The sequence below is a fragment of the Coenobita brevimanus genome, chromosome 62, assembly GCF_032717465.1.
Source record: "Coenobita brevimanus isolate Jiangsu-jjx chromosome 62, ASM3271746v2, whole genome shotgun sequence".
NCBI lineage: Eukaryota > Metazoa > Arthropoda > Malacostraca > Decapoda > Coenobitidae > Coenobita > Coenobita brevimanus.
Window position 1 is genome coordinate 4327715 of NC_137015.1, and position 10013 is coordinate 4337727.

The following is a 10013-nucleotide window of genomic DNA, read 5'->3' on the forward strand; positions in this document are numbered from 1 at the left end:
GAGAGAGAGAGAGAGAGAGAGAGAGAGAGAGAGAGAGAGAGAGAGAGAGAGAGATTAACCCTTTGCTTATTGTATGTTAATGGGAAATGTAGCTAATGATGGAAAATAGGGTAAGAATGATGATGACGATGATGATGATGATGATGATTTGTCATTACCTCCTTGACCCTTGCGTTAGTGTCTTTTCAGTGTTATTCTTGCTACATCTAAGCGATTCTTTTCAGCTTATTGTTGACCTCTAAATAAAAATCTTAGACACACCTGCATTACCTTCCTCACTAGATGTCAGTTTTATTCCATTATTTTAACCACCAGACGATTTATGAAGCTTAGGAGGCCTCACACAAAGGGGGTTACGACAGAACTGTGAGATAAGCGGGATAGCTGATGAAAGGGATGAATTATTTGTGTGTATATGGGGATTGGGAGGTTCGTGTGTGTGTGTGTGTGTGTGTGTGTGTGTGTGTGTGTGGAGACTGGGAGATTCGTGTGTGTATGTGGGTGGGGACTGGGAGAAAAGTAACTCATTCACTCTTATAGGCCTCTCCTGAGATGAATGAAATGGGCTGGAGATGAATGAAATTGACTGACTATGAAGAATGTGAAAAAAAAAAGTAATTATACCTGGAAGAGATGAATGGACACTTTCTTACTCCTTCACCACGAGGTATCCCTTAAACTGAGCAAAATAATTCAGTAGTAGCAAAAATACAGTAAACAGTAGGAACGCTAAATTGACTACATTACTTGAGAATAATATTGACTTTAAGCTGAATAGAATTGTGAGTGGCAGGAGTATGATAAAAAAAGAAAGTTATTATACTGAAGCGGTCGTTTTGTTGATGGTGAGTTTTTTTTTTTTTCTCTCTCTTTTCAGTTGTTGTGTTTGCAATTGTAAGTGATGCGAGTATAATTGAGTAAACTGGTGTAGAGTGAGGAGAGGTGGGTGATGAAAGAGGGGAAAGGGAGGGGAGGGGGTGAAAGTGGGAAGGGAAGAGAGCCTGGGGAAGGGAAGGGAATGGAGGTGAGGAGGGAAGGGTGGTGGTGATTAGGGAAGACAGGGGAGGGGAAGAAAAAGAAGGTGGGGAGTGGAGGGGGAGGGGAGGGGAGAGATTGAAGGGGAGGGAAGGGAAGGGGAAGGAAGGGGAGGTGAGATAATGAAGGTGGGGAGTGGATGAAGAGAAGTGAGGGGAGAGAAAGAAGGGTAGGTGAGTTAAGGAGGGTAGATAAGATAAAAGGAGAGTATGGAGAGGGGACATGGGTATGGAATGCTGCGGGTGGAGTGACCTCGCAGTTTGTGGGTGTAAAGGATGATGATGCTGCTGGTGGTGGGGTTGTGAGTAGGATTATACGGGCATATATTACTATAGTTCTTTCACATTAACTTGCCCTAGATTTTCGTCCTTTTGCGGCTTATTTCACGTAGCTCAGTGGCAGAAAAAGAAAATGCTAAAGCTTTGTTTTTTCTCACGCACTTGAGACTTATTTCACGTGGCTCAGTGGCAGAAAAAGACAGTGCTAAAACTCTACATTATTCTTTCATGGGATCGTTTGTCCCTTTCCAGCATATTTCACGTAGCTTGGCATACATTACAATAGTTCTTTCACATTAACCTGGCCTAGATTATCGTCATTTTGCTGCTTATTTCACGTAGCTCAGTGGTAGAAAAAAGACAGTGCTACAGGTCTACATCTTTTCCATAGCACTTAGTTTATCCATTTGTAGAATATTTCACGGAGCTTAAAAAAAAATGACAATACTACAGCTCTGCATCCTTTCCACTGCACTTCTTGACTAGCCTCATATTCTAGTGTTAAAATGTTATAGTTCAGCATTAAAGATGAGAGATTGCAATTTTAGGCAAAGTTAGAGTAAAAGGATTATTACACTCCCACGACCCTACCCCCCCTCCACACACACACACACACACACACACACACACACACACACACACACACACACACACACACACACACACACACACACACACACACACACCACTGCTTTACGTCACACCCATACTTCATAGCACCAAGCGTACTTTGTCGCACCACCCCTTACCCTTACCACACTGCACCGCATCTCTAACAAGGTACACCTCACCATCACCACATTATGTCACACTCTTACCAGTCTTAAGCACGTCTCACCCATACCACACCACACCACACCCTTATCACATTGCACCACACTTCCCAGCCCCACCCCCCACCCTACACCACACCTTCACACCACTTTGTCACACGCTTATCACACTACACAACACCACTGCCGCCTGACACCACACTACAGCACACCCTCACCACAGTACACCGTAGTTATTAAGGATATCTTGAGTGAGTTTGAATACAGTTGCACTTTATCACAACCACCTTCACTGTTGCCTGTCACACTTCATCATACTTTACGACACCATATCACATCACACTACATCGCATCCGTACCTCTCACTTTTCACCGCCACTGCATTCCAGTTATCATGGTAGTGTGGAGGTGGATGTGTGTATGGACCCTAATCAGTGCCACCCTGTCGTCAAATGTCACCACACACTTTGCCACACCACACGTTCACCACTTAACACCCTCTCTTACCACAGTACACCACAACTTCACACTGTGCTACAAATATCGTGTTAGTTTGGAGATCGCTGTGGATAGGCCCACATTCCTACCTCCTTAACACACCACACCACACCACACCACACCACACCACACCACACCCAAGCCCAGACTCCTCACCACACCAGACTCTCACCGCATCACAACACGGGCTGCAGTGACGTAATGGTGTATATAAATCATTCATTATAATGGTCCCCGTATTATTATTCAGAGCATTTATCAAACACCAGGAAAATCAGATGGGAGAAAAATCATTACCTCAGAAACTCACCTCCTCATCAACAGCGAGGAATGTTAACTTTTCAGCTGAACGCCCCAGGATAAAAGCCGTCTAACATCTTCATTACAGCGACGTGCTATTTTTCTTATTCTTGTCACCGTCACGCGATATAATTCACCTTGAGAGGACTTTCGGAGTGAGATTAAATGCTGTCAGTCCTTTTAAAACAGTGGCGCCATCTTTTTCTCTCTTTTTTTTTTTTTTATTACTACAGCTATGCTTTTTAATAATTTTGTTTTCATTGTAAGGGTGACCACATACGGAAGAGGTTTAAGAAAATTTTGAGATCAGTGTGGGTAAAAAATGCGTTTTCCCTTTTCCTGGTTTTGTATTTACTTGCTACATATGAAAGTGGAAACAGCATTAGCTCTGTCCTTTTTCCTGTTTCTGAATCCTGCTCACCACTTCTATAATAATGGGAGTAGGCTAAGATGGTGATGATGATAATGATGATGATGATGATGATGACGATGATGATGATTGTGATGATGATGATGATGATAAAGATGATGACGATGATTGTGATGATGATGATATGGATGATGACTATGGTGTTGATAGAGGCAGTATTATCCATTGCTGTAAAATGTCTCTCCTACTTCAGTCATATCAGTACTAACAACAATCACCAGTGAGATTAGCGTAAAGTCCCCTTATACGGTATACCATTTAGTATTGTTATTACTGTGCTATAATTATGCTATATTTATCAGCCGAGAACAGAACAGGAGAGAAATAATAAAACACGAAGCATACAAATCCCTCCTGTGGATAAATAGATACACAGAACCCACGATAAAACACCCATCCAAACAGACACAAGCACTAACCCCTTCAGTTCGCTGACGTGGATCTTTATTCTCGTCACCCACGGACAGTTTTATTCAACGTAGGAAAAAATTCTAGCATTGAATGGCTTAGTGAAGGCTGTACCTAACCCCTCCAGTTGGAAAAAAAACAAAACAAGAAAATCGTCTGGAGGAAGGAATGAAATGTAAAATGCATCATCAGAGTGGCGTGGCTAAACACTCATGCCGAGGATGCCATCTTTACTTTTACTCCTTATTACACTTTTTATGGACGATCTTATTGAGCTTAGAAGACTTTATGGATTTATTTATTTATTTTCGGACTGGAGGGGTTTGATGCATCCTCCCACGACTGCCCTTCTATCAAGTGGCTTTCCTTAATAAATCGTCTGGTAGGGGCAAGAATAAACTACAAGACGTCATCATAGTGAAGGGGTTAATTGGGGGGAGGTGGGCGTGCTCTCCTGGGCTTCAGAGATCCCCTATAGGTCATTCACCCTAACTTGGCCAAGGTTTTCGTTCCATTGCAGCTTATTTCACGCAGCTCAGTGGCAGGAGACGATACAGTGGCTGCACATTATTGTCAAAGCACTTCTTCGTGACTAGCACCATAGTCTAGTGTTAATCTTTTGTTACATCTCAGCACAAAAAAATAAGAGGTGAGAGAGATGGCAGTCTTACGTCAAGTTAAAGTGAACAGAGTATAGTGTCTGTCATTTTTTTCATATGGCACGTTATTTTTCCCCCTTTGGTGATATAAAACTTTAATACTGTATCGTAATAGCCTTGAAGAAAATGCATATAACATCATCTTAACTATTTTGATCTCTTTCTCACAAAATAAATGAGGGGACGTAAATGTAATGAAGTTTGAGGGATAGTTCTCGTAGCTACGGAATTGCAAGCAGTCTCCATTCGCCTCTTCACTACGATTAGGTCTTGTTTACGGGTGGTTTTGTTACCTCCACGTGGTTTTCAGTTAGTTAGACCTCTCTGTAAATCGCAAAGAAAATGGGGTAACGTTCTCTGATTAATGAAAGAAAATGCTAATAGTGCCCATAAATAACATGCAAAAGATTAACATGGCTCATACAGTAATTTATTGGTGAGAGAGAGAGAGAGAGAGAGAGAGAGAGAGAGAGAGAGAGAGAGAGAAGGTTCAGTGCCTCCTAAGTCCACGAGAATACTGCTCCTTGATATTTAACCCTCTGCCCTCATCACCCTGACAGACAGACAGACACGATTATATATGCATGTAAGTTATAATTGTGAAGCGTAGCGTAAAGTTCGACAAAAAAATTTGCATGGGGAGGAGAGAATGTGGTTAGGGTGGCAGATAGATAGATAGACAGATAGATAGATAGGTAGATAGGAAGGTAGGTAGGGAGAGAGATGGGGGGGGGAGCAATAAAGAACGGGGGTGGATTTGGCGTATGAGAGAGAGAGAGAGAGAGAGAGAGAGAGAGAGAGAGAGAGAATAAACAGAAAACGGATTCAAGGAACAGGGGTAACTCTAGGAAACATTTGAAACTATTGCCATTCATAGCTCTAAATATCCACAAACCCGCAGTCTCTCCTCTCCCACACTTAAGTCAGATAGTAACGCCACACATCCAGGACTGGGATTCACAGAGTAACTTGCGGTAATATTCCTGTTGTAACTAAGAACTGTTTTTGTAGGAAGAGAAGGAGATTGAGGATGATTATACTTTCCTTATTACTTCCTGCTTTAGACATGCCCCTCACTTGCATTCTTTTAAAACCAAGATATGATCAGGTTTATATTTTCTATACCTTGTCCTTCCTTCAGTAACAAAGAGACATGTAAAGACCCTGCTCACATGTATCCTTATATTTCCTCTAGAAACAGACTCAGTATTCTAAACTATCCTCTCCTTACTTTACCTGTAGAAAGACATAAAAAGCTCATTTACGAAATTATCCACGTCCAAAGACCCTACACAACCATTCATATCCTTCCAAAGATCCTACACTGAACTGTTCACATCCTCATATCCGTCCAGTAGAAATAGATCTTAGTTACGACATGAATTTGATCGTGTGAATCAGGATCCAGATGTGAGGGATAAAGTTGATGGTGAAGCAGAAGCGAGGTGGTGCATATATTCCCTAAAATGGAGGGGAGGTTGCATTGGGAGGTTCACGGATTTTTTTTTTCTCACCTTTTTTCTTTTTTACGTTTTTCTTATGTATTTTCTGGGAGGTCGCAAGTAATTTTTTGTATCCCCCTTTTTTTTCCTGTTGTGTAGCTTGTTTTAAAGTGTATGGGAGGTGCATTGGGAGGTCTGCTGTATTTTTTGTATCACTTCTTTGTATGTTTTCTGGGAGATCTCATATATTTTTTGTATCACTTCTTTGTATGTTTTCTGGGAGATCTCATATAAATTTTGTATCACTTGTTATTTTCTGATGTCTTTTGTGGGTTTCATGTACTTTTTCTCTTACTTTTTTGTACCTTTTTCTTATGTGTTTTCTGGGAGTTCTCATGTATTTTTTGTATCACGTTTTTCTTTTTGCTTTTTCCTCATGTATTTTCTGTTTTATAGCTTGTTCTTCATAATTCTCCTGATATGTGTTTATTTTGTTTTTCATTTTTCCTCGATATATTGGTCTACTTACGTGGCTTAATTTTTTGCACATTTTTTGTTTTTATTGGTGCATTTTTTTTTTTTTTTTTAATTGGAGGTCTCTTTCCCATTTTTCTCCTTGATGGACATTCTGGTCTCTCCTGTTTAGTCTCTTTCTTGATGCGTTTAATACCTTTTTATCTCTTCATGTACTTTCTGCATACTTTTTCTTTCTTGATATAGGCTATTTTACCTTTTTAAAGATCTTTCCATACCAGTTATTTTTCTTTGTATCTAGTTTTTTTTTTTTTTCACTATATGCTTTGCGTTTCTCATCCTTTACTTACTGTCTTTTCACATATTTCTGTCTCACTTTTCCTTCATCTTGTGCTGCCTTTGTTATGTTTTTCTCATGTTGCGTCCGTGCTGGGAGTGGTAGCTCGCTCCTGTAACCCTAGCGGGGCTATATAGTCCATTACAGGGCTTAGCTCGGGGGAACTCCATTTTTCTCATGTTGCGTGGTGCTTTTCATTTCTAAGCTTCCTGTCTCCCCATTTGGGTACAGTTTCTTCTTACACTCATCATATTTTCATTTTCCATTTCCGTATTTGTTTCTCTTTTCACACAGTGTATTTTATCATACTTTTGCATGATTATATTCCATTAGTATAACATCGTTGGTTTTTAACTTTGCCTTAATCTTAACATTTTTTTTAACGTTTTATATTTTCCTAAACGTCACTCAAATGTACCTTGGTTTTGAGCTCATTCTCACTCATACTTTTCTTGTTTTTTTTTTTATTCGGATTTAATACCACTGCATTTTTTTTTTTTATCACTTTCCCCACGAGACTTCACTTTTTAAAAATAATTTTATCGTTTTTCCATTTTATTCGTTATTATATAGTGCCACACACACATAATCTTTTCTTACGCATATTAATTCGGATTTAATAACTGACTCTTTTGTTTTATATTACTGTCTCTATCAGGCCTTTATCTCCTACCTTGTTCACTCTTGTTGCTCCACTTCATTCGTTATCACACACACACACACACACACACACACACACGCTGTTTTCCCCTCAGTCGTCAAATTTCCTCTATTTTCGTTTTTCTTCTCAGTTAAGCTGGGAATAATAACGTTTAATGTACAAAAAATATCTTCACGTGTATCTCTCTTCATGCGGTAATTTATTTTCTTTCAATTTTTCAAATCCGAAGACGCATCCTGTTGCCCGTTTTCTTTCTTTGTATTTTCCTTTTAATGTCCCACTTCATAAGTTCGTGAAATATCAGACACAAAGGTTGGGAGAAATCTTTACAGGTCTTAGTTCAGGTAGAAGAGAATAGTTTGTCCTTATGCGTTTTCTTTGATGTAGCACTCGTTTGTCTAGAGACTTGCAAGTATTATATTTTTAAAGGTATCTTGCAGTTTATTTTCTACGTACCTATAAACAAAACACACTCACATACACACACACAAAAAGCAAACATGAGTGGTGGAGTAAAATAGGTAGTAGACAGAAATTCAGCAGTTCCCACCAAAACGGCTTGGAGGGTAAATATATGTTGCATTAAAATTGAATATCTCACTTTTGATAGTTTCAGCGTATCTGACAACCACGTTATATTATCAGACGTCATGAAGTGTATATTGTTTACGTCAGGAGAGCAAGTGATACCCAACATTCCCATTCATTTTAACTGGGCGGAGTTTTTTTCAGTATTCAAGATAAGAGATTGCAGTTGCGCCTATACTCCTTTCACTCTAACTTGGCACAGATATTCGCCCTTTCGCAGCTTATTTCACGTAGCTCAGTGGTAAAGACAAACACTACGGCTTAGCATCTTTTACACTGCGCTTCTTCGTGACTGGCACCATCTTCTAGTGTTCATCTACTGTTACAACTAAGCATTTGTGATGAAGTGATGGTATTTGTAGGCCGGGTTAGAGTAAAATGAGTATAGTGAACAGAATATAGTTTTCACGTGGTTTCAGTTCCTTGCTGGTTTCAGTGAGGATGTGATAATTGGAGCGAGGAGAGGAAACTTGCTGATATTTGTGTTTTTCTTCAAGCGTTCAAACTGTCTTTAATTTTGCTGTAAGATATGTTTTTAGTCTTTACATTGTTTTCATTGTTACTGTATTTTGTGTCTTTTGCTTCGAGGCTTCAAATTCTGTAATGTTAATAAACTCAATATTTGTTTTCATACTGCATTGGATATTTGTAAACTGTTATTTCAGGACTTTCAGATTGCCTTCAGCATTAATATATCTTTGTTTCATGACCGTCTTATGTACTAGTATGTGTTCTGTTTGAAGGCATCAGTTCATTACATACTTCCATCACGACTTACGTTAAAACTGGATGAAATATAGGGTGCTACTGATTAGTTTGACGTTCAGTTTTCTATCACTTAAGTCATTAGTGTTCTTTAGTACTTCACTTGGGTTAAAATTGGCGTATTTAAAGATAAGCATATTTCTGTTCAGTCATCTTTCTCTAAATTCCTAACATAACTAGTCTTTGTTCAGCTATATATTAGTTGTTGTTAAGTTTTTCATGTAGTTTTTCACGGATCATTGTTATGGACTCACGGAACGATAATCTCTGTTCTTCACCTCTTTGTCCTTCACTTTAGTCAGGTATATGATTAGAGGATAAATACCTGTGCGAAAATCTGTGTTTCTTGTCCAGATCCATTCATTATTTTCTAGTTGCTCTTAGACATCTTGATCAGTTTTGCAAATACCTCTTGTAGTGAAGGGTCAATTTTTTGTTTTTTTAAATGTAGTCTCCTTCAGGGGATTTTCAAACTTTCGGAGAGAGTTATTATAGTAAAGGGCCCTTCATTTCTATTTTTTTTTTTTTTTTGCCACAACTTTTTTTTTTTTTTTTTTTTTTCCCCGAAGGACCACTCGTGTAAGGCTTCATTTACCCTTCGCTTCCATCACTTCCCTTTTTTACTTTGGCTACCTTCAGGCGGCATTTTTATTTTATTTTATTTTTTCTAACCAAGGATCTCGTAAGGAATGGGTTTAGAAATTTCCAGGAACTAATTTCACTTTCTTTGTAAATATGATTCCCATTTCTTTTTTCCTCTTGGTCATTATCATGTGATTTTCTTAGCTCTGGAAAAATGTATTGTTAAAAGGTTAGACTTAATTTTCCATATTCAGTTCACCTGCCAGTTTTCTTTCATATTCTGGCCACCATTTGATTTTGTATTTCAGCAAAGACAGCACCTCGTAGTGAAGGAGTAAAAAATATGCATTAACTCGTTTTTTTTCTTTTTTTTTTCTTTTACTTTGGCTATCCCCACACGATTGTATATTTTAAAGGAACTATCCAAAGCAGTGAAGGAATCAGGATACCCATCATCATCATCTCTCCCTCCATATTCTGGCCACCTCCATAGAGGGTTATATTTAATGAAGGAATCACTTTTGGTGGTGAAAGGGTTGGATTCTTGTTAACCCTTTCCTTGTTATTTTATTCACATTGAGAATTTGTTATTATTATTATTATTATTATTATTATTGTTGTTATTACTATTATTATTATTATTATGGCGTGGGAGAGGGTTTTGTAGTGAAGTGAATCTCCATTACACCATTCAGTCCAAGGACGTATTTTATTTTGCTCTAAATAACCCTACGTCTGTGGGTCTCTTTTTTTTTTTTTTTTTTTTGACCACTTTTCGAGGAT